Source organism: Peromyscus californicus, unplaced genomic scaffold (assembly GCF_007827085.1).
Source record: "Peromyscus californicus insignis strain IS unplaced genomic scaffold, ASM782708v3 Scaffold_4__1_contigs__length_199733344, whole genome shotgun sequence".
Classification (NCBI taxonomy): domain Eukaryota; kingdom Metazoa; phylum Chordata; class Mammalia; order Rodentia; family Cricetidae; genus Peromyscus; species Peromyscus californicus.
The window spans coordinates 911,867-938,202 of record NW_026294562.1 but is presented as its reverse complement, the minus strand read 5'-3'; the positions used below and the strand labels follow the sequence as shown (position 1 = coordinate 938,202).

The 26,336-nt window shown below is 40.2% G+C and overlaps 1 protein-coding gene across 4 annotated transcripts in view; it reads right to left on the bottom strand.

The window, feature by feature from the left end:
- Positions 1–26,336, bottom strand: part of Fam204a (family with sequence similarity 204 member A) — a 132,496-nt gene that overhangs the window by 103,857 nt on the left and 2,303 nt on the right. For 2 of the 4 annotated variants that reach the window (XM_052712260.1, XM_052712259.1), the window contains exons 2-3: positions 17,170–17,275; positions 6,621–6,711 (exon numbers count right to left, since the gene is read on the bottom strand). The gene's annotated coding sequence lies outside the window, so the exon portion shown is untranslated. The remainder of the gene's footprint in view (positions 1–6,620; positions 6,712–17,169; positions 17,276–26,336) is intronic. The other 2 variants (XM_052712258.1, XM_052712257.1) reach the window with 1 other exon arrangement.

The window sequence follows — 26,336 nt, the reverse complement described above, 5'->3', positions numbered from 1 at the left end:
AATTAAGGCTTTAAATGTTGTCTCCAAGCCCATCCCACTTCTACCCGGACATAGATAGTTACTAGCTACACAGTACCTTGTAGCGAAATATCTTTAGGAATGATCCACAAATATTGATACCAGACCACACCTTTTAAGAAAACATTTGTGCTTGATCAAATACTGGTACCTGCCCAAAGCGTGCACACACACACACACACACACACACACACACACACACACACACACATACACACTTTTGCAGTGAGTACACTTTCTATATAGAAATAGCTATTAAGTTTTGATGCTGGTCATAGGACATAAGATAATTATCACCACATGGTTCCACAGAACAGTCTTAGCTCATTACTATCTTCCATGAATCATCAGAAATATATCTGTATGTACCTGCTCATGATGGTACTAGAAAATATAAAAAAATGAGCAGGAATTGGAGAAACTTCTGAAGATAGAAAGGCACAAATCTATGGAAAAATAAACCTGAAGTTGAACTGAAACTACAGCTCACAAAAAATACAAATATTCCCCAGATAAAAGGAATTCCCGAGAGTGCCAAGTATCAAGGCAAAGGAAGGAAGGGTCTCCATGGAAATTATCTGGATAGTTGAAAATTTAACTCAGTAACTGTATCTATCAAGAAGAAATACTGACATTTGTGTACAAGTATCCAGCGATGGGGAGGTGCCTTGCTATCAGATTTATAACAAGAAAAAAAGCAATTCCCATAAACAGTTATTGAGGCACCATGAAATTAGGTAGCTCATGATGCATTGAGTCAAAAAGCTCCCTAAGACATAATATTAAGGAGTAAAAAAACAAGTTGGAGAAAAGTATTAAGTAAAGTGAAGGATAGGTGGGTGGGTGATCGGACGGATATTTAGAATGGGTAGGTAGATTGCTGGATAGATAGGTGTGAGTGGGTAGGTGGATAGTTAGGTGATAAATGAATAAATGGATTGATGGGTAGATAGATAAAGGGTAAATGGATAGATGGGTGATAGACAGACATACAGACAGTGTAGGTAGATGTTTGAATGGATAGATGCATAAACAGAGTGGATAGATAGGTGGCAGTGTAGATGGAATACATGTTAGTTTTATGCTGCAACTCTGTTATTTATTAAGTGATGCTGTGTTATTCATTAAGTGGCGCTGTTTACCGTGAGAGAAAAGCCACGAGGTACGACAAAACCCACTGTAAGAGTTTATTAGGAGAAGAAATAGAGGGGAATGTGCTTTAGGCCTATGGAAGGTTGTGCAGGGAGAGAGAGGAAGAAGGAGGAGAAGGAGGGAGGAGTCTGTGACCCGCTTTTTATGGATCCCCCACACACATGCCTGTATGGGTTCACATAGCTACAACACACATGCATAGATTGTGTGATCACACAGTGCGCAAATTACTCGATCACGCATGTATGACTAAGCCTCTTGCTTGGCTACTGGACTGTGCATGTGCATGTAGCAACAATATATGTATGTAGTATTTGTGAATGCAAACATACAGCTCTAAAATGAAACTTCAGATTTTGGACATCAAGTGATGGCATACATAGTTAGGGTGCTGTCAATTGCTGTTTATCCCATCTTAGAGATAAGCTTGTTAAGACACAGGGTGTTCAGGGAGGTAAAACTACAGGATGTGCCGGGCGGTGGTGGCGCACGCCTTTAATCCCAGCACTCGGGAGGCAGAGCCAGGCGGATCTCTGTGAGTTCGAGGCCAGCCTGGTCTCCAAAGCGAGTTCCAGGAAAGGCGCAAAGCTGCACATAGAAACCCTGTCTCGAAAAAAAACCAAAAAAAAAAAAAAACTACAGGATGTTCTAAGGGTAGGTGAAACATTCCATCCTACAGGAATGCTAATTAAGCTCAGAAGTAAACAACTCAAAGGCTTCAGGAAGTCCCTCAAATGACCAGATTCACTAGGTCCCTACATCCCCAAACACATCTAAGTAGTTAGCACTATGGAGAGATGCTCACACAAGCTGATGCCTAGAAGATGCTTAGACTAGCCATACTGTCTGGAAGAAGCAGAGACCAGACAAGCTGTCTGGAAAAGAAGTTCACAGCAACTGAGCTACCTGGAGAAGACACTCCAACTTGTTGAGCTGCCTGGTGGTGTAGTCCACTGCAGATGTCCAGCTTTTGTGAGCTGTCACCCATGCCAAGGTGGGCTTTTGATTACGCAGATGTCTTTGAGTTATTTCTGATCCTGTAAGTAACACCAATAAACTCAAAAGTTGGGCTTTTGTAATATCCCTACTTTGGTCTTGTTGTCATTTTTCCTATCTGAGGTGAGTAGATGTTTGTTCATGTCTCCCAGGAGTCACACGACAAGGATGTCCACATTTCACTATCCATACACACATAATGCCTAGGGTCATATTAATATAGCATGCATAGGATTTCATGCCTTATTACACATAGAGAAAAAGACCAGGTAAGCAGGCTGCTCACCTGTGAGCTCACATGGAAGGGAAGGGCAGGATGGAAAGAGGCACATTGATAGAGTAATGGCAAGATTAGCTTACCACCCTATCCCCCCAAAAGGTGCATAGCCTAGATCATGAAGGGCTTCCCCAAAGGAAAAGAAGGCATGATTAAGTTGAGCTCTGCTCAGATGCAGGAAAGCAGAATATGAGGAACAGGGAGCCAGTTGGCAAATCTGAGCGACTCACTTTGAATGAGACATCAAAAATGAGCTCGGAGAAGAACCAAGACAGACTCACTGGGTCAAGAATTTCCTTGTAAGCCAAGTGGTATGTCAGAGTTCTAGCTCTGATGTGAAAGTTGTCCAAAGTATAACTCCAGCTAGTTCATCTCCAAGTATCCCCCTTTCCAGTCAGAAACTGACAGCTGTGAGTGAGAATTGCAGACTGGCATGAAAGAGACTCAGAATCTCTTGGAAGGCTGAGTCTCCAGTTGGAAGCCTTTCCTAAACAGCCTAGCATGTAGTCTGTACCCATCCCTTCATCATTGTTTCTCCCAACCAACCATGTACCCTGATGCCCTATGTAGGTGGTCAAGAAGATTCAGGTAAAGACAATAGAGCAGATATCCCTATTTGTATCCTTCTACTTTCCACCAAGATCAGCCAACACAGTAGTGATACCTGCTATCCACCCCAAAAGTCATGATCCTGAATTTTTTACAAGTGAACCAGTCTCTCTTCCAGTCAAGTACAAATGCTATCATGGGACAGGTGAAGCGCTCAGTAAAGCTGGGAGACTCAAGCTACCAGACCCTTAAGCAGTGGCTCTCATATGCTAAATAGCACTGTGCTTTAGACTTAGTCTTTCATTAATATCTGAGAAGTAGTACTTTGTACCTGGCACAGCTCCTGCAACTTGTAGGCAGACTGTGCCTATAGCTTATTGTGGGAAAAGAACAGCCTTGCCAACACCGTTAGTTCCTAGAGCACAACAGTCAACAGCAACAAGACCAGGTGGAGTCTAGAAGCCTGAAGATGAGATGCCAGCTGCTCTTCCCTCCAAAGGTCCTAAGGGAGTTCTCTCTACCTCCAGTTTCAAGTGACTTTGGACGTTCCTGGTTTGTGACCACATAACTCTAATTTCTGCCTCACAGTTCACTTTCCTTTTCCTTCCATGCTTCATCTTCCCAGATTTCTGTCTCTTAGAAAGATACTTGTCATTAGAATTTAGGATCTATCCAGGTAATCCAAGATGATCCCATCTTGATATTCTTGGTCATATCTGTGAAAACCCTTTCTCACATCCATTGGTTCTAAGCCTTAGTTAGCATAGGATATACCTTTTGGGAAGGCATAATCCAACCTTCTATAGACAGCTTCATTGGTTTCCCTAGGGCCTTCTGTCTCAATTTTCTCCACCAGGTTCAAGGTTAATCTTAGATTTTATTCTTGGCTTGTCGTCTATTTTTATTTGGGATAGTACGACAGTGAAACTCAATAGTGGGGCTTTGAAGGTAAAGTTCTGTTCCCTGATTAATTAAATAGGGAAACTGGGTGAAAAAAATCTGTCTGTTCAAAGTCACAATGGAAGCAGATCTAGGATGCACGCAGGGACTCTTTCCACTACTACATAAGATTTTAGGAACATGTATTTGAACTCAGTTGCAAGTAAGCCATTAGGCAGATGGCAATCCTATTGAGAAGCAAGTATTAAATGTTTGTATTACTTGTGCTTTGTAATTTCCAATTCAGTACAGACCCTTAGCAATTCCACTCTCATTAGGCAGAAGAGAAACAGGGTTATTTAGACTACCTAGTACTCTCTGCCTAGGTCTCACCTGGTTCAGTAAACATTTTGTCTCTCTATTTCAGAAAGCTATGATATACTAGTCTGGGCATTGCTTCAAAGGGAGGTAAAAACTCCACATACTGTGAAAACAAACCATGAATTTGAACAAACTTTAAGAAGTGTTATCAAGGCCTTCGTTGAGCCTGCTAAATGGAGAAATAGAATAGTACATCTCAAAGACAGGGCAGTGTTTTCCTTGGAACCTGGATTAGAGAAGAATGGAGCTGGAGCAGAGGAAGGGAGGGTGTGAGGGGAATTGCTCTGGACTCACTTACAAGGTTTGGCTTGATAGGAGCTCCGGGTGCCTGTGAATATCTGTTATGTAACATACACCCCAAGAAGTTGTAAAGTCATTCAGACAATGGCCAAACTTGGGTTGTTCCCAACTCATGAATATTCCAGATAGCCCATTTTCTTCACCTTCAGTTGAATCTGATACTTTTGAATAGGCTGTGAGGTGTCTGAGACTTTATCTGAGCCAGAGTCGCTGAGCTGAAAGGAGCCGTGAATGGATGGGGGAGTCATTCAAAAAATGCTTTCATTTGGTTTCAGAAACACTTTCTTTGTTTTGATGTGCTCGGAACATCATCTATTTGAAGTCTGGCTCCACTAGAGTTTTTATCTCCAAAGCACAAGGAAAAAAAGGTAATTTAAAATAAATAAGCCATCCCAACAAAATATAATGGAAAAATACGACTGTAAAAGATTTGTTCATTTTGAATACAAGTAATGTCTATATAAAGTCCTAAGCATGGGTTCTTAGCCATAGTCCATCTTTCTTTGTTCTTTAAGAAAATATTCACATCCATTCAACTAAATTAACATATATTATCACAAATGTGCCATTCTCAAATTTCCTAAGCTTGCTTATCGCTCACTGTCTCTCTCTTTTGCTCATGACTGTCTCTCTGAAAACAAAACAACATTATTCACACCAATAAGTGTAATAGGTACAATGGGAGAAAGTGCTGGAATCGACTTCTTTGTTCTTATCAGAGTGACCCTTCCTCCCCTGGCCTTTCCTTTCTTCACTTCTCTGGAGTCGATGCCTCTGAGAAGTTGATGTTCCATTAGTGTCCCTGCACCCATCTGTCCTCTTGTTCCCTCTGTGCTGCAGGAGCATTTGGTGTCTCAGGAAAGTCTACCTGCACTTTATCCTGCACTTGACAGCTATGTGTCTTGTTTAGAGACTCAATATCTCAAATATCTCACAGTGGTCCCCAAAGGGGTACCATAGCAAGATAACTAGGGGAAAAGCCTATGCAGATGGTCCCTGATACTTAAATAAGGAATGAAATAAACCCACTGAAACTTTCATTTCAAGCCAGAGCCCCTTTGTAAAAGTTTGGGTAGGTCCCCGTGAATAGTCATTTGTAAGATAGGAGATAATTGCCTTTGCACATGTTCCCACACCTGGGAATGGGTCCATGTGATAAACACCTGGATATACACAAACTTAAGGCGTCTAGTAGGTTGCAGAAAACCCAATCCCTTCTACATTCTAATTCAGGCCAGTAAAAAAAATCCTCTAAAAGATTCCTTTTATTTCCAGATTTAGGATTCCAAACCAACATAGAGTAGATATGTCAGGATTTTCTAACTAGCGCCAATAAGATACTAAGAGTCTTGATTTTATTTTACTTTTTTCATTCATTCACTCGTCACTCACTTACTGAGATCCATGTCTTATTATGTAGTTCATGCTGTCCTCCAACTCCCAAGCCTCCCTCTTCGGCCTTCAAAAATTGCTGGGGTTACGTAGTATTTCCTGTCTCCTCCAACATCCAATTAGAAGTATTACTTTTAGATTCACCACTTGAACCAATTTACTGTCAACAATGTTTTGATTTAAATGGAAACTGGGCTGTCCACCAGGATCTGGAAATATGAGAACAACTTCATTTTCTGACTGATCTGGTAGACTTCTATGCATTACTGGAGTGACAGGTGCTATTTTCATGCCTTGCTAAGTGCTTATTGATTATAAGGATGACCTTCAGCTTCCCCAGTTTTACAGTGTCAAAGCTTAATATAAATAAACTTACCTCTGTCTACGGTTCATTTTGCTTACAAGTTTTCAGTAGTCTTTTAAAATCAAAATATTACCAAGCCCTGGGCGGGGGTTCGGACCACTGCACTTTGTGTCCATCATAGACATACAAATGACCAAAGTTCCTTATCACTGCTACCAAAGAGTAAGCTCTGTTAAAAATAACCAGAATAGAAACAGACTTTGATATGCACTGGATTTTTACTTTTGTGTTTTTAAAAGATTTTTTTAATCATTTTTAATAGTGTATATATTTGTTGTCTCTGGAGCAGCATATGCATGTGAGTGCAGATACCTGGGAGATCAGAGGTTTTGGATCCCCTGGGAGCTAGTTATAGGCAGTTGCAAGCTGTTCCTCATAGGTCCTGGGAACTGAGTCCAGAAATCTGCAAGAAGAGAACACACTTTTAACTGCTGAACCATCTTTACACACACACACACACACACACACACACACACACACACACACACACACACACACACGAGAGAGAGAGAGAGAGAGAGAGAGAGAGAGAGAGAGAGAGAGAGAGAGAGACAAAGACAGAGTGAGAGAGACAGAGAGCAAAAGAGGAGAGGAGGAGGAGGAGGAGGAGGAAGAGGAAGAGGAGAGGAGGAGAGAGACCAGATTGGAGATTTTTTTTGGTGTTCAAACTCTGCAGAGACTATACCCATGTCAGAGGCAACCATGGAGCTTTTTTCAAAAGAAAGAGTTATAGTGCAAGCCTTCTTATAAATAAGGCTTTGGGGAAAAGAAGGGGGCAGCAATCATGAGGATTAAGCTCACAAAGAGACTACAGTCCTCCACATTATCAAAAAAAAAAAAAAAAAAAAAAAAAAGGAAAAGCCAAAAGCAGAGCCACAGTCTCCCTATCAAGTAGACAGACATTAGAGTACATTAGCACAACCATTTGTATGCCTGTAAATATCAATAAAGTATGTGGTTTGGCTTTACTTTCACCTAAAGGGAGACTATCCTTTTCAGAAAATTTCACAAAGATACTCACCAACAAAAGTTTAGTAATTTAATCTTCCTAAAGCTCAATAATGTGAAGTTCAAAATTGCAGGTTTTAAACTAATGTAGCTGATAAGTGACAGTGGCTGAACTAAAGGGGCCCATTATTAGGTAAGTTGATAGTCCCAATTCCAGTTATCAGTAATGGAAAAGTGTCTCCTTAAAATGGTTGTGATGGCTTCTCATCTACGTTAATCTCTAAAGTCAAAAAGAGGCATTCTTCCCAGGCTTTATCTGCTTCCAAACGTCTGCCTCCAAGAGGACGGTTTCGCAAGCCAGAGGCAGCTATACAAATTTCCCTGATACTGACGACCAACAGGTGATGTTTTGTTCGGATACGTGAGGCGTTGTCTGTAGATTGGACAGGATTTAGAGACCCAGAGCCTGGAGACCTTTCTGTCTTACTTCTAGACAGCTACAGGCCTGAGACTGAGCTATGAGGGGTGTGCATATGTGCATGCGTGTGCGGAGTAGAAAGCAATTGATTGCAGGTTTTTCTCTTCTCGTGTGTCACACTGCTCCCAACTTTTCCCCAGCACAAGTTCCCTCTTGTTAGGTGTCATGATGCTAATAGAGAGACTTTGTAGCACCTCCCTCTTTCAAATGTATTCGCGCAGGGCCACTTATCACTGCTAGTGATTTGAAACATCTATTTTTTTTTCTCCCCGCCTGAGTGCCAGTCTCTCTTTCTAGAGCTGAAATAAACATGGCATGCAAACCATTGATTATTCAAAAACATATTAAGAGATAATGTGAAAAAGGTAAAACTTACTGAAGGTAATGTGTTTTTCCCTCTTAAAGCAACATTAACAGCTACTTTGAAAGTATATATTTAGGTTACACTGCTTCATGTGTTGTAATTTGGCATGAAATAATTCCACTTCTAAAATGAATTGTTACAGCTGGTATCTAAGCTGAGTATAAGATCACTTCAGTGGGATCCAGCAGGCTGTATGCAGGTGGATGACTGAGTGGAACTGGCTGCCACTTCTCTGTATCCTCGACTAGCTCTGGCCTGGAAACATTTCCATAAATGAGTGTATTCTCATACATGAATTTGCAAATTGTATTTTCCACATTCAACTGACTTAATCTAATGGGCATGGCCTTTGGCAGAAACATTCAGGTCAGGGTTTTCATGTCCCCGCAGGTGGAGTGACAGCCTGCCAAGTAGAACATTAGTTTTTCTGTCACTAACTACCCAACCTGGGATAGTTCCCAAAAGACGTCATAGGATGGAAGAGAAGGATCAAAATGAGTACACTCCCTCAAGAATTGGCACTCTAATAATCCTTTATGAGCCACTTATGGCTCCATAATTTCTTGAATTCAAAAATTGTATCTTCAAATGAATCAGGAATTATCCAAGACACAGCAGGTCCTTCAGTTTTTTAATGACCATCAGAAGAAGGCACTTCTCCTCCCCCATTTTTTCTTTTTTGGTTTTTTGAGACAGAGTTTTGCTGTGTAGCTCTGACTGTCCTGGAATTCTCTCTGTAGACCAGGATGGCATCAAACTCAGAGACCCACCTGCCTCTGCCTCCCAAGTACTAGGATTAAAGGTGTTCACCACTACTGCCTGGCTTTTTTTCCCTTCTTAAGACTGTGGCCAGCTCTAAAGTGAGAAGTGAACAGCAATCCACCATTTACTGAATTAAGAGAATCATCCATATTATATATAGACTGCCACTTTTAAAAAGAAACTCATTAACTTATACCAAATTCTGAAACTAGTCAATAATATTAACATCAATTCAGGAATCTGTAGCCTTGCCAAGTTAATGCTGAGTCCATTGGTTAGCATCCTATAATCCTATCATTGCTTAAAATGTGTGAGATTGAACTGACCACAGACTGAATTTATTAGAGTACACCCGGGGAAGTTGGCTTTTTAGGTAACCTGAGATTTTTGCTTATTGTTGTCAACTGTTTCTTGCCAATGTAAGTAGAAAGACTGCTGCAGCGGGAGGGAGCCAACTAAGTGATGGAGATGGAACAGTGTGGAGGTTGTGAGATATCCAAAGCAGAGAGTCCTCAGTAGACTTATACAGTGGAACAAAAGGTGCCCCTGTTGATACAGGGTGTGGGAACCAGCCTCAGGGATTCTGATGCAGTAGGCTCAGGATGTCATCCAAGAATTTGCCCCCCCCTTTTTTCTTTTGAACTCACAGAGTCTGAGGCAGCATGCACAGGGCCTGCACAGGTCTGCACCAAATGGGGCCCTAGAGCTGAAAGGAAAAGTGGACATATGCCCTCATCCCTAACCCAGAAGCCATCTCCAGTTCATAAGTCACTTGCAAAAGAAAATATAGTTTTTGCCAAGAGTGTCTCACTAAGGAAACAAATTACTCTTAATGGTAGGTACATGTCCAGCAGTAGATGGCCAACAGAAAACAAACTCAACAGTATTGTTGGAGGTTCCTTGTCTCATAAAGTCATGTTAGGGTTTTTCCTTTTTAAAAAAAATTTATCTTATTTTTTATTAATTTTACATACATACTATACATATATATGGATGTATGTATATACTCTTTTTACCCTACAGGTCCCTTGCATATTTATTATGGCTTCTAGTTCGGTGTTTTTATGGGGTTCCTGAGTGTGTAAATGAGTGGGTCCTGCATCTATAGATGTTATTGTGCCTTTTTTTGGACACTTTTCCTTCTGTTTGTTTTTTTCCTATTCTGGTGTGTTAGTTTTTGTTTTATCTTATTATTATCCCTTAGAAGTCTGTTTATTTTCTATCTAATAAGAGATACAAAGGGGATGGATCCAGATGGGAGGGGAGTTGTAGAGGAACTGGGAGGAGTAAAAGGAGGGAAAATTGTAATTGGAATATAGTATGTGAGGAAATAAAAGCTATTTTCAATAAAAGGAGGAAAAAAGAAAAGAATTTGCATTTTTCTTTCAAACAAGTTCCTAGATGACACTGAATTCACTAGTCTGGAGGCTGTATTTATAAACCTCTGCTAGTTTATACATACTAGCAGATACATATACAGACAGGTAGTCTGGTAAGTGAGTGGGTTGGTCGGTTGGTACATTAGTCAACTCAACTAGGTGGTTGTAAACTCGGTATTTATGTTCACCAAAACTCCCTTTTTGCTTCTATAAATACAGATTGGCCTGACTGACCCTATTGATCAGATACTTATAATCTTTTATTTTATATCATGCCACCTTTATATGGAATCTCACCGTTTTAACCCACAAACACAGCAAGCTCTTGAGTTTACCCAGCAAATGGCTATGCAGATGAACTTGGGTTCATATACACCTGTGTCTCTGCCAGCTACCAGACATCAGACAAGCCATCTGGCTCTTCAAATCTACTAAATGGAGCTAATGATGCAAACCTCAATGGATCATTGTGAGAATTATAAATATATTATAAATATAATCCCTTTATCCAGTAACATTTTAATGAATATAAGAAATATAGATAACACTGAGAAAGCCACAGAATTTTTGATAAAGATGCAACTCTTCATGTGAATATGATAACCTTTCACGAAGTATCAGTTAATTAGAATGTGAGAACTGATTTAATTTTCTGATTAGCAAGATTTAAGCAATGCCTTGCTTCAGTCCTGGTTAAAGTTCCTTTAACACCCTGTCTTATGGTATAGCACACATCTCCAAATAGTCTTCATTGATTGGTTAAGGTCACACCCTTTGCAGAGCCATCACGAGGCTCAGTTTGTCACCGCAGTCATGGAAGGTAATAAAGTAAGTTTAGTTCTGACTTAAAAAAAAAAATACAGGATTCTCATTTACGGGTACCTTTCTTGCTATACACCAACAAAATGGTCTGTCATAAGGAAAAATTATCTAGTTAATAAGTGATTAAGTCAGTTAGGACTTAGTAAATTGAAAATATAGTGTGTCATAGGGAACATTGGGAGCACTGATGTTTGATGAGCATGGAGTGAGTCCAGATCCTACTGCCAAATAAGCAGCTCAGAAGAACTGGCTTTCTATGGGACAGAAGTGCCACTGTTCCGTTAGATTCACATCCGTGTCTTTGTCAATGGCATTACTAACTTGAACTCCAGGTTATTTCTGATGTATGCCAGTATTTTAGTCCCTAGATTCCATCCTAATTTTATGATTATAAGGAAGTGCTAATTAGCCAGAACAAGGCTGCCAGGCGGTGGTGGCGCACACCTTTAATCCCAGTACTCAGGAAGCAGAGCCAGGCAGATCTCTGTGAGTTTGAGGCCAGCCTGGTCTACAGAGCAAGATCCAGGACAGGCACCAAAACTACACGGAGAAACCCTGTCTCGAAAAACCAAATAAAAAAAAATAATAATAATTAGCCAGAACAAGGCACATTTTAAAGCCTTTACTACCCTGCAGTGTGTGGCTATTTATGACTATCCCATGGTCATGACCATAAATGAGCTGAACTCTGGGCAGCTGACCTGCCACTGCTCTTCTGAGCTAGGCATTTCTGAGGAAATTCCAGCAGAACAGATGGCTTATGTCAGATGAGAGTATGCTCATGGAGGAGATTTTAGAACCAGTCACTTGGGGTGTATAGAAATACATAAAGTAAGCAAATAAGCAGATATGTGCCTTCCAAAGAGTGTATAAACCATGCACATATATGATTATATGTATGTGTGTGCCTACATACAATTTAAAAAAGATTTTCTTATTACTGTATGAATGATTTGCTTGCATGTTTGTCTGTGCACCATGTGCATGCCTGGTGCCTGTGGAAGTCAAAAGAGGGTATTGGATCCCATGGAACTGGAGTTAGAGACAGTGTGAGCTACCATGTCAGTGCTGGAAATCAAGCCCTGGTCCTGTGGAAGAGCATCAGCAGTCAGTGCTCTTAACTGCTGAGCCATCTCTCCAGCCCCTGTAATATTTTTGACAGTGGAGAATCTAACAGAGCAGTGGCACTTCCTGTAACTTGGGAGGTTGTCTTATTTCTTTCTTTCTTTCTTTCTTTCTTTCTTTCTTTCTTTCTTTCTTTCTTTCTTTCTTTCTCTCTTTCTTTTTGGTTTCAAGACAGAGTTTCTCTGTGTAACCCTAGCTGGCCTCAAACTCATGAGTTCTGTCTCCTCTGCCTCCCAAGTACTGGGATTAAAGGCATGTGCCACCACTGCTGGGCAGTGTCTTCTTATCTGTTCATTTGGCAATAGGATCTGTACTCACCCTGTGCTCATTAAATATCAACCAAATGATTGCCACCATTTGGTGACCCTGGCACCCACTCTCCCATGACAGATAAGATCTCTCTCTGTTCTCATAGGACTTTCTTTTCTAATGTGGGCTGAAAGATAATCAAAATGAGAAGCCAGAGAGTGAGTACAGAGTCTTCTGTCCAGTGGAGAAAACCAAAGAGCATAATGTATTAGCTTGGGGACCTGAAAACTTGGCCTGGAGTCAAATTCAACCCACTGCCTGTTTTTATGTGACCGATGAGCTAAGGATGGTTTTTATATTTGAACTCCAATCCAAAGGAATGTTTTCCTCCCTGAAAAGTATTCTTTTCTTCCCATTAGTAGATCTATCTAGAAGAAAACATTAAATGGCATTCAACTGTCTATTCTATTTTGAATGTCACCAAACTAATTGTGCATAATTACTTCTGTGGCTGCCACTCCTATACCTACATACAGTTTTGCCTCTAGGCCTATGTGCGTATTAGTTACTCTTCTATTGCTGTGATAAAACACCATGATCAAGGCAACTTATGAAAGGAAGGGTTTATTTGAGCTCACAGTTCTAGAGGGATAAAAGTCCATTACCATCAGAGTGGAAACACTGCAGTGGTAGGGGTGGCCACTAGAACAACAAGCTGAGAGCTCACTCACATCTTAAAGTGCAAGCATGAGACAGAAAAAGCAAACGAGGAACAATGTGAGTGTTTGACACCTCAAAGTCATTCCCCGTGCCATACTTCCTCCAGCATGGCCACACTTCCTAGACCTACCCAAACAGCACCACCAATGGGAACCAAACGTTCAAATCCAAGACTATGGGGGACATTCACATTCAAATCACCACAGTCTTTTCATGAAAAGTTTTGCAGTTGCTGTGTTAAGGTCCAGCCCCAGCAGCAAAGAAGGAAGTCTTCATAGAACAATTAACAATGAAGTTGAGACCTGAGGGGCCATAGGAATTATGAGTTCTTGTGTACTTATGACAGTCGTGTGACTTCTAACTCTCCCTTTCTTTGCTTGTAAAATATCTCAGTTGAATCAGCCCATCTTCCTGCCTTTCCCAAACCATTGTAGGTCTATTTTTCCACTGACTCCATGTAGAGTTTCATTTCTCTGGTAACTGGACATGGTGTATCCTTCATCCTCACTCACCATCCATCATCCTTCTCTCCCATCCATCCATAATGGAGGAGAAAACAATAGAGGCAACTGCAAAATTCCACCTTTGCACATATCATGACAAGTCAAGACTCAAAAAAAGCCCATAAGTTTGAGTCCCAGCATTAATTTTTAATATATTTACATGACTTTCAGGAAGTGTAGACATGTACCAGAACACAAGGCTTTACCATTTTCAAAACACTACTAAAAAATAGTCCATCCTGACTTGGAGTGACTGTGGTCTTTCAAAGTCTATACAAAGTAATATGCAAGGAGACAAAGCTATTTTACCAAGCAGACAGATATTCCAAATTACTGGTTCTTAACAAGCATGGTAATACATCAGTCAAAAGCAATAAATTTAAACTTAATGAAATCTCAATTTGCCTACAGTGCATTTCACTTTGACATTTTCTATATTGCCATGGTGCTTTGATAAAGTTTTTTAAAATGCAAAGAAAGTATCTGTAAGGCTAAAGACCAGACTTGGTGCCATTGTGGCCAAGGCAACATTACAGCACTTAAGTTGCATCGCTCCATGCCCTGTGGCAGCCAGAGCCCCAGCGCTAACACTGGTTCAGTTTCCATTATCATCCTATGATTATGCATTTTACTGCATTTAACTGATAATACAACTACCAGCTCACCTTAAAAGAATTAGCTTGGAGGTTTCATTGCTTTCCAAATGGAATTCATTTGACAAACAAATGACAATTAGCCTAGTCTCCCTGTTCTGCGTCAGGATGTTTTTTGATTGAACCTAGACCAATTTACCATTTTTAAATGAGTTTAGACATTTACATTTAAAATGTCTAGAGGGAATTAGCCCAGGGACATCCAGCAGCCAAAATGCTTTTTGAAGTTGATTACTATTTGATCTAGTACCCTCTACCTGTGCATTTTGTTCCGACTTCAAAGTTTGGGAATGTAAATGTCACCTCACCTCAAAGCACAGGGAGAAACTTAAAAGCAGTTTTGCTCATTATGGTATGCAAAGGAGCCCATATTTTAATATTCGTTTAATATGGTTAGTTAGCTTTAATGACACCGGTGTGACACTGTCATAGTTTTGGGATGCGGAGGCGCTGATTGAAGTTTCTAGCTGCTTCTTCTATTTTTCTGCACAGAATAGAATTGTGCCCTTTGAAGGGCAGATCAGTTCTTGGCTGGATCCTTTCTGCTGAGGACTGATGATGGCAAGTTCCAGATGAAGAATTCACATGCCTTGGTGAGGAAGCAGAAAACCAGGATATCAGGGCCTTTGGAGACCCCTAATTGTCAGATTCCATTCTGTCTTTTTTTAAAGCAGGTCGTTCACCCACTGGTGCTGAGAAAGCTTCTGGTAGTTCTGGTACAACCATACAGTGAGGATAACCTGGCTGTCATTACTGCTCTGAAGTTAAGTCTAGCTTAGAGCATATTTTATTTATTTGTTATTGCTAAGATTGCTTTGTCATTGTCAAAATGAGGGAACCCACCACCCACCCCACCTTCGCTTGGGCTACATTGCCCAACTGCAGGAATAAAATATATCGAATTGTACTGCTGTCTCACTACCTCATTCTGGAAGCTGGTCATCAGTATTATCCACAACACACTCCGAGGGTCATTCTGAAGAGGAGAGTGGATATGCCCCAGAACCGGAGCAGTCTAGCAGCCTTTCTGTGTCTGTGTGGGTTACTATGGCTTTCACGGATCAGCCTTGAGAGCACGTAGGGACAGTTTAAAATTCAGGTTTTGTCTCGCATTATAAGACACACACCACATGTTTTCAAAATAACTTCAAGTTCAAAAGAGTTCGCACATGACAATATCACACAGTACCAGCACAGAATCAATCAATGGTTTGGAAGAATGCTTTCTGTGAAAAGAGGCAACGTGTTCAGGGCTCCAACCCCAGAGCATCAATCAAGCAAAAGCATCAGGATAGTGACAAGTTTAAAAACAGACATTTGAACATTGGTCATGGGTGCAAAAAGTTGCAGAGAAGGACATGACTCCAGAAATTAACTCGATCTTACCACCACCAGGGTGAAAATAGTGATAAAACAATTTAAAAATAACTTTTCTTCTAGAATAACTTCAGTTTATTGCTAAAGAGTTTAAACTTCCCCTGGGTCTTTCCCATTGAAACGCTGATTTCTTACCAGCTCGCCCGCTCTCCACCGGCCCCTGTTCCCTTTCTTTAATGAAAATGGTCTTTGGCAGAGCTCCAGGGGAAGAAATGGTTCCGATTTCACATTTAACACTGCAGCCCCAACTTTTCTCACACTCAGAATCCAAACCTTGACAGAGAAGTGTCAAGTCCTTCTGTCAAGGACTCTTTCTTGCCTACTTTTCTTCTAGTGCAAAGAGGAATTTTTATTGTTCTTTCCTGGGCCCTGCAACCCGGCATATCAACCTGTGGCTTTGAAGGGCCCCGAGCTGCCTCTTGCCTCTGAAGTGCAAGCTTAACCTAGCTGGAGATTTTTGTTACCTCGCCTGCCCTCTGCTGGACAGAGCAAGCAATGCTTACCAAGCAACTCAAACATAGCCAAGGGGTTTCCTAAGACCCACGAATTTTGAAATAACAAACAAGGAAGATTCTGCTGTGTGAGGTTGGGGTTTTTTTTTTGTTTGTTTTGTTTTGTTTTTTCCTAATGTTTGAGGTTTTTTATTTTGTTTTGTTTTATCTTTAGATCATACCTGTAATCTTCATACTTGGAAAGCACGATGTTTGCTGTAGTTTGATGGCAGTCTCAGCTACACATAACTTAGGCTACATGGTGAGACTTCCCCCGCTCCCAAAAGGGGTTTTTCCTCCAGATACTTTAGAAATGCACTTTTCTCATCTGCATGTGTTGATCCACTACCAGCTTATTCTGCCTGTTTCATCTTCAGGCATAACTACTTTGGAAAAAGATTGGAAATACTTTGACTGAAACCCACAAAATGTTCTGACACTTCCAGCTCAGATACTCAACTGCTGTCACAGGCTTTGCTTTGGTGCCAATGACCTGGCAACAAAGGGAAAATATACTACCCAAAAAGAGTCCTTCTCACAACATCCAGACAACATTAGAATGTTATGTATGACGAGACTACAGAGCCACACTCCTGAGGGCAAAGCCTCCTCTGGAAGCTGTTGTCTGGGCAGTCTTAGACAAGCTAAACAACTTCTTTAAGTCTGTGCTTCTTCTTGTAGCTACAACAATGTTTGCCTCTGAAGTCGCAAGGATTTGACCCATTTACACATGAGTTGAGTGCTTTGCACATTGAAAATATTCACAAGTTTTGAGGACTAGCATATAAATGGTTCAGTGTTAAGAGTCCTAAATTAATGCTCATAGTGTAGTAGAAAGAAGAACAGATCTTTCTGGTTTTTTTTTCTAGAATTTTTAACATTTACTCCAAGGGGATAAAACCTATAGCTTCTAAATTAAGAATGAACACATTTCCAGCAAAAGAAATAGAACTTTCAGTGAGAGATTACTTGGAAAAATTCTTTCTTTACCTCCTCTGGCAGCGAAAGTCTGAAGCATGCAATTGATCACATACTTTATCTGATGACTCGAGGAAAACACTGGCTTGGCAGGAGTTGTTGATCTCTTCTTGTGGGACTAAAAGGGAAGGTTAGTAGATAAATGGCTTCCTTCTATTAGACATACACTAAAGAGTAGTTTACTTGTCCATTCAGACACTTAATAAACATATAAAATGTGCCTGCTCAGTGGCTACAGACCCTAGGCTAAGTAGAGAGAATAAAAATATAATAAGGAAGACATGGCCCAGGGCTGCAGGGCTGGCTAAACATAAGATCAGTTCCCAGCACCCACACCACAAGCTGCTGCTGATAATTCCAGCTTCAGGGTATCCAACACCCTCTTCTAGCTTCTATGGGTACCAGCATGCACACACTCATTCACATACATGCATACATACACACACAGAAAGAGAGAGAGAGACAGAGAGACAGAGAAATAAGGCTTCCAGATTGATGAGAAATACAGACAGTAAACATGTAATTAAAAGTGAAGAACCAGGTATAAGGAAAGGGCCAGGAGCCAGAAAACACAAAATCTCATGAGGGGCTGACTTCTAATTCACAAGCCATTCCTTCTTAGAGAGAGTTCTATGCTTAAAAGCAGCATATTGATGCAAAAAAAAAATGATAGAAGAGCTATAATGTCCTTATAGTTGGTGCTAATGAGATGGTTCAGTGGGTAAAAGCACTGGTCACTAAGACTGATGGACCTGACTTTTATCCCTGGAAGTCATAAGGTAGAAGGGTAGAACCAAATCCCACAAATTGTTCTCTGACCTCTATATGCACACACACACACACACACACACACACACACACACACACACACACACACACACACAAAACACACCATGTAAAAATTTAAAAAGAAAACTTTCAATTGGAAAACATGTATTTGCCACCAAAAACCAACAGGGGACTTACAACATCTACTCAACAGTAGAACCAAAGCAAAGCATCACAGTTCTGTGCTCCAGGCTTCATTTGTATGAAACAGAATTGCATTTTCAGTGCTCGATAAAACCCCATGTCACTGTGGGTGCAGAATGTTCTTGAAGGGTTCTCAGAATGAAAGTGGGCTGGTAGACATGTGGCTGCGCTAACTCAAACACCCTTAAGGGCCACTCAAGAGTGACTGGGGATATTGCAGCTCTTCCAGGAGCTATTTTTCTCTGCTAAGAAGTGGAGTCTCTGTAGGTATAAAACACAGATGCGCACAGTGTACACAGTATATAATGAATCTTCCCCCCATTAAATCTTCCAAATAGCTGAAGTGATATGTGGAAAATAATTGCATAGAGCCTATTAGGCCAGGATACATTGTATCTGTATAAAACTTCAAGTTAAATTATTAGAATCTGTGGTATATTGGATTGTGTTTTTCTTTAATGAATTTCCATGGAAGAAAACAACTTGAGGTTCACATTCTTGGGTCACAGAACAAGTTCACAATGATGGCCCATTTTTTCATTAGCATGTGTGAAATCTCTATTTTTAGTAATGGATGTTCTACTCTTATGGATTTTTTCACTGCTTTCTCAATAATCATTTTTAGGTAAAAGTTATAAACACATAGTCTAGTAAAAATGAGATACATGTGAGAATATACATGTTTAAGTATCTAAATTGTGGACTAAAATTCTCCAGATGGTTTCCCAATGCTTTGCATATATCTATACATTCATCTACCTACACATGTGAATATATAGGTATTGCTGTGTGTAGCTATGCAAATATCATAGTAAATATGATTCTCTCGAACAGATAATGGAAGGCATGGTTCTAAGGCTGGAGAGATGGCTCAGTGTTAAGAGTACTGGCTGTTCTTGCAGAGGTTGGGTTGCGTTCTCAGCACCTACATGGTAGTCCACAACTACCTGTAACTCCAGTTCCAGGGGATCCAATGTCCTCCTTCCTCCTCCATGGGTACCAGGCACATGTGTGTTTCACAGACATAAATGCAAACAGAACATTCACGCATGCAAAATTAAAAAAAAAAACATGGTTGACTTGATAGTTTGGGTGCATAGACAAGAAAAATTTATTTAAATTCACATAAAACATATTTTTAAGAGTTTTTCTAGAAAGAAATCCACAGAGCTGAAGATTCCTGCAGTTAGGCAAACCCATTAGCCTGCTAACTACTGACTGGGAACTTAGGACAAAGAGGTTACTTGGCAGCTTTAATTTAATATAACTGGGAGGAAAATATAAGTTCGAAGTAGGTCAGTACATCAACTTATTTTGGTAAATGTTTTGTTAAATTTCTCCAGAAGAGGTTTTAATTAGAACCAAAATATTTATTTTGTATAATATGTATATAGCATATACATATGTACATTTATAATGAGTAGAATCATACCTAGAGATATAAATTTATGAATACACTCATTTATCACATAGAAAATAAAACACTCATGCACCTTAGGAACCCATGGAAAATGGTCAAAGACTATTATTTTTGTAGTAAACATAAAACAATAAGAAAACTCCATTGAAAAGGATTTTTTTAATGGTCTTTCTTCACTTTTAAAAGTCACAGTCTTGGAGTTCAGGATATAGCTCAGTTGTTCAACTGTTTGTCCCTCAAGCATGAGAACCCAGATTTGACCCCCAGAACCAATATCTTAAAAAGTTACCTGTAGTGGCACATACTTCTAGCCTGGATGTGTCCCCTGGGTCCCACTGGCCAGATAGTCCAGCCTATTTGGTAAAAATTCTAGGCCAGGGAGAAAGATTCTGTCTCAATAGACAAAAGTGGATGGTGTCTGGGGAATGATAACCGGGGTTATCTTCTTGGCTTCCCACATGCACACAGGTATAACCCAAAACACATGTGCACCCATACAAATACACACACAAGTTGTCTGGACGTTCTGAGTCTATAATCTCCCCAGTAAGGCCAATCACTGAAGTAACTTGACGTCTGTGGTAAGACATCAGACTTCTCTTGAGTATTAATCTTTGGATTATACTGAATATTCTTTAAAGGGTCATTGCAGCCAGATAGTTGCCTGTCTGGAAATAGCAAGGTATTTTCATCCACTTGAATACATTTCATTGGGTGATTTGGTGGCAGAGATTAGTGGAGCTACTGTTTGATACAATTAATTCTTAAATGTAGATAAATTGTCTCTCTGTTCACTTGGGAAAAGATCCACAGTGAAAGTCACCATTCATGGGCCCAAGGCCATCTATCTTCTCAGTGAGGCTGCAGTCCCCTCTCCCCAGGCACATGTAAGTGAGACTCAGGATCTCTCAATTGACAAATGCTTTTTCATGTGAAATCACAACTCCTCTCCCTCCCTAGACTAAGTTGCTTGAGATCATTGTCTCTTCCATGGGACAGGAAGAGAAACTAATCTATAAAACAGCGAGACTCCACTCTGGATGCCAAGCCCTGCAATTACATTGTGCAGAGGGGCTTCATGAATAATTCCTGGGGTATGAGCTGACATTAATCTGGATAGTTAATACAGAGCTGGGAAATTGCCAGGAAAAAAAAGCTGACTGATTTCTTTATAATAGCGCATTTTTGGGGTGAGGATACAGCCTTTTCTCTAAGCTACACTTTCAGTCCACATTGAGTATTTAGCTAGCATCTTTACATCTTGTGTTTCCATTTTAAGCTGGAGGCCTAAGTACTGTCAGCAAAGTATAAGGTCAGAAAGAAAACTCCAACCAGGCAAAACAGCTCTAAATATTTACCTATGGCTCATCCACAGATTTTAAATGGCATCATCATCATCATCATCATCATCATCATCAAGATCATAATCATCATCACCATCATCATTATCCTTATTTACAGGTATGCATGTGTGGCCTGCATGTATCTGTGTACCATGTGAGTGCCTGCCTGGTGCCTGCAGAGACCAGAAGAGGGCATTAGGTTCCCCTGGAACTGGAGTTACAATTATAAGCCACATGTGAGTGCTGAGAACCAAGTCAAGGTCCTATGGAAAAGCAGCCAGTGCTCCTAACTGCTGAGCTATCCCTAAAATGGCTTTGTTGTAAAAAATAAAATAAATAAATCCAATCCCCTCTCTCTCTTTCTTTCTTTCTTTCTTTCTTTCTTTCTTTCTTTCTTTCTTTCTTTCTTTCTTTCTTTCTTTCTCTCATAACCCAGGCTGCCCTTGAACTCACTATGCAGCCAAAGATGACTTTAATTTCTGATGCTCCTGTTTCCACTTCCATAGCCCCAGGATTATAGGTTTCCACCATTAGACCTAGTGAATGCAGTGCTGCAGCTAGAACCCACAGCTAGGCACATTAGGCAAGCAGTCTTTCAAGTGAGCTACACCCTCAGCTGAGAACTAGGGTGGATAATCTCTACATGATCTCCCTTGATCCTTATGAGTGGGTCAATGTTGATATCTCTTCTTGAAGTAAACTAGATCTATGATAAATACTTGGTCTTCTGTTAGTTAAAATAGTCCATCGATTCAAGTACGTACTTCCAGGATGTGTATCTCATGTTCAGTATCCTTATAGAAATTCTTAAAAAGAAATGAAAGCAAAAAGCAGCATGTTTTCTGCTGTAGGGATCAGCTAGAGATCTGAGAAAAACTGAAAATGATTTTCAGAGAAGAAGGAGGTATGGACTAGAAAGATGACTTGGTAGATAGAAGTGCTGACTGTACAAGCAAAAAGAGCTGCGTTTGGATCACACCATCTACAGAAAAAAGTCAGAGGTAGCCACAAGCACCTGTAACCCCAGAGCTGTGATGTGGGGAGGACACTGCAGAATTTCTGGGGCCTTACTGGATGCCAGCCTGACTCCAGGTTCGCCGAGAGATTCTGTCTCAAGGGAATGAGTTGAAGAGACACAGTAGGACAACCAAAGGCCTCCACATGTGTGTATGTGCACACTTGCACATATACCACACTTAAATACGTGCAGTCTATCTCTCTCATACAGAGAGAGAGAGAAAAAAGAGAGAGAGAGGAAGAGGAGGAGGAAAGAAGAGGGATCAGGACATAATCCCAAAATGGGGTGTCTGTAAAACTGAACAGTGAAGAATGGCAGGACTTATTTACAGGTTTTCATATTAAAACAAATAACCAAAGTGTGTACATTGATTTTTCTCATAATATTTAAAATACTTAAACATAGATTTGATATTGAATATTTAGCAACAGATATATTAAGATATCAGTCAACCATTGTGTCCCAGCCTGCCATCAACAACCAGTCCACTTGTACCAGTGCGGAACGTTGGAAAGATTATCCTTGGAAATGTTCTTGTATTGCGTGTTCACTTGTCTTTCTTCTAGAACAAGGATGTACCGAATTAGGTAAAAACAATACCTGAGTGTGACTTTGTCAGTATTTTTCTACTGACTGGAAAATCTCAGGCTTGGCCAGAGCCAATAGCTCATTTTAGAAAGCTGGAAATTAAATCAGACAACAGACATGGGTTAGGTTGACCTTTAATGGTCAAGATTGGAAGTCTGAACAGTTTTCTTTGAACTATAGAGACCAGCAAGAATAGACATTCAGGCAATCATCATCAGTCCCTAAGATGTCACTACTTTCACAACCTTGACGACATTTCATTCAGTGCCACACATGAGAGCTGGGTGTGGTACCTGCATTAGCTCATCTGGCCTCATAACAACTTCAAGTGCATCCTGTTATCATCTCCTTCATACACATGGCCCAACTGAAGCGTAAAGGTCCCCAGCAACCTCTTCAAGGTCATGTAATTACTAACCATAACTCTACACATACGCACACAAGCACTGGTCAAAACAATTTTCCTAACAAAATTATATAACACTTTAACAAGGAAAATTGCCTGTAATTTCAGCACAATGCCACTCATAATTTCTTCAAACTTTCTTTCAGGCTGTTACTCATATTTTATATAGCGGTACCACAACTATTAAACAATTTTGTGACACATTCTTTTTTACTTAATGTCATCAATTAAATTTTTTCTTTATTTATAGTTATACTTTGGGTTTTTTATTTTTTTAAAGGTTTATTTATTTTTATCTGCTGGTGTGTGAGTGTATGTGTGTGTGTGTGTGTGTGTGTGTGTGTGTGTGTGTGTGTGTGTGTGTTTCTGTGCATGTCCATGTGAGTACCTTTAGAGGCCAGAAGAGGACATTAAATTCCCTGGAGCTAGAGTTGCAAGTAGTTGTGAACACTTGGTGTGGATGCTGGAACCAAACTCCAGTACTTAGAAGTGCAGCAAGAACCACTGAGCCATCTCTCTAGTTCCTACTGTTGTAAATTGTTTACTTTATTTTCTTGTCTTTTTTTAAAATTTGCTATTACAAATGGTGTCTCAATAGACATGCTACACACACACACACACACACACACACACACACACACACACACACACACACGTCAAAATGATTTTCCTAACAAAATTATGTAAGACTTTAACAAAGACAATTGCCTGTAATTTCAGCACAATGCCACTCATAATTTCTTCATACTTTCAAGCTGTTACTTCCTTCTCTCCCCGATTATCTATTATATAATCACTATTATAAAAATGTCCCAATAAAGGCTCTTTCTCCAGGATTGAGTGGATAAATAGAAATGACTTAAGGTAATAAAATGATTAACAGACAATGCAATAAATTGTATGGCTAGATTAGCTTACAGTGGAGTAACAGTGGGGAGAAAAAAGCAACAAAGCAAATGACTGGCCATGAGATAATGTTCTAATTAACTTTACCCAGCTTAGATGCTCTGCAGCACTAACTAGCTCAGTACATCACTCCTTCACTTATCACTTGCCATTATATACATCCCAAATGCTATCCCTTTTCTTGGACATTCATGATGATTAGCATTACTTTTGAGCATTCTTAAAGTAAGGGAAGCACATTTTCCTAAAGAAAATCATGTTGAGTTGTCTTTAGCTTTCTTCTAGAGCACCCTGTCATTCCACGCAGAGTGAGTCAGCAGTACTGCCTGATGAACCTGCCTGCTCTATTGTGAGCCTAATGTTTGCCCTTCATCCCTACATGATGATGAAAAGAAAATCACAGAGATAGAAATTGATTCTTGCCCAAATACTACTAATATCACTGACATCATGTTTTGAGTAGTTCAGTCTCTTGAAGTGTATTCTGCAAAGATCTTGAAAAGAGAAAATAAAGACCTTCCAGCATTGAAAAGTGGTGAAAATGTAACTCTAGTCATCTGACCAGTGAAGTGGACCTATATTTCACCAAGGCCTGACTAATTTAACAGCCAGTTTTATTGTTATGTGCCCTTAAGTAGAAACAGATTTACAGAACAGTCAAGGGAGAAGAAGTGATTCTCTAAACACCTAAGAGTGTACAAAGACCCTGGCCAGTGGACAGGACCCCAGTGGGGACCCTGAAAGGTATGTGATGACATACTGCCTATGAGAAGGTTTTCCACACTGCAAAAACTCATACAAATAGTGTGTAGCTTTAGATAGTTAGGAAGCCATATATCAGGTCTGTTTCAAGGTAACTGCCAGGAAATGGCCCAAAGACATTCTATTTTAGATGGAATTGGGAATTGTGTATGTACCATTCTTCTCTGGCTCTATCAATATAGCAGGTGACCATAAATTCCAAAGCTCTAACCATTGGCTGTTGCTCAGCAATTGCTTGGGCTGCTACCTTAGAGAAGCCAAATAATCCTCCCAGTTCCTCCATTTTTAAAAAGTTTTGCTTTAAAAAGCACATCAATGTTTCATTCCATAAATATTTTTGAGGACCATCATTGTGTTGTAATGCTGACACAGGCAAAGATGAAGAGGTGTATTCCCGACCCCGGGGAAGAGTAGGTTCCACACTGGTACCAGGAGTCAATAAGGCATGTTGTGACAACTCTGTGAGGCAATTCAAAACTAGGTAGATGAAAAGGACTGGATTTGGAGAGTGAACAGGAAAAGGGATAACCCTACTTGAGGAGCAACTTGTCTTCCAGCAAATGCTTAGAGATCAGAAGAGTCCCTGGCCTCTAGAGATACACTGTGCTTTTGTCTGTCATTGGTTATGATAACACAGTGCTGTGTGAATATCATCTTTTCAGTTCATGGTGGACTTTTCAAAGTCAGGTACCATACCATATTTACTCTTCTCCTCCTTGCCAAATAAGTAGAGGAACAATAATTTTTGTCATCCAAGTGCAAACAAATTGACCACATCATGAAGAGAGGAGAGGTTGGCTTCCTGTGTCTGTGTTGTGAGGACCAGCTGGGAGGATAACATCCTTTGGAGATATGTTTGGAAGGAGAAGGTGGAGAAAGAGATCCTGGTGGAACAGTTCTCAGGAAACAACCAAAGGCTCAAGGACAGAAATCACCAGTCAGACACAAAGCTGGAAAGACTGTGCATGAGTAGATCTAAAACACAGAGCTGGTGAAGATGGAGAGCAGATGCCCTGAGGAAGCTAAGTGCATGAATCACATGGAGCTTTATTGGACGGTCTGGGACACATTCTTTTGACTGAGGATTGGGTCTCACTTTAAAGCTTCTATGGGACATACTTAATTAAAAAAATATATTCTTTATCTTATATTCACTTACAGTTTACTGTCTAGTAATTTTGTTTGCTAGTACTGTCAACTTTATTTTAATGGAATTACAGAGATGAAAATAAATGTGAATAATATTGGTGGAATGGAATCATGGAAAGTTAAATCCCATAAGCCTTACCACAACAATTTTACTCAGTCACATTATTGTTTGCTGGTCAAGAAGCCTCCCAAATGACAAGAATGGGTTTAGTAAGGAATATAATGAGGTGATAGTAAATGTGGCTGGGTTTTCCTGCCTTGGACTTTTATACTGTACCAGGGTCACTTGAACTATAAACAGCCCACATGTAACTTCTTTCCTGGAGCCAGTCCCTCCCCATATTGGCACTCCAGAAGACTCAAGAGTAAGAAAATTTTCTGCTTGTATTTCCTATGAGAAACATAAGACTAAATGGATTTTCCACACAGTGGGTGGTAGATGTCCTTAGGGAATATTTTGATATTTCTGTGCATAAAGCAAGAGTTGGTTTTTCTTCTACAAGACATAATGGAGGTAGGAAACTGTGCAATGGGTTAGCTGCTTAGCCATGTCAAGGCCAAATGCCGTGGCTCTGACATGGCTGCTATAGCTTTGGGCACTACAATCTTGGTCAA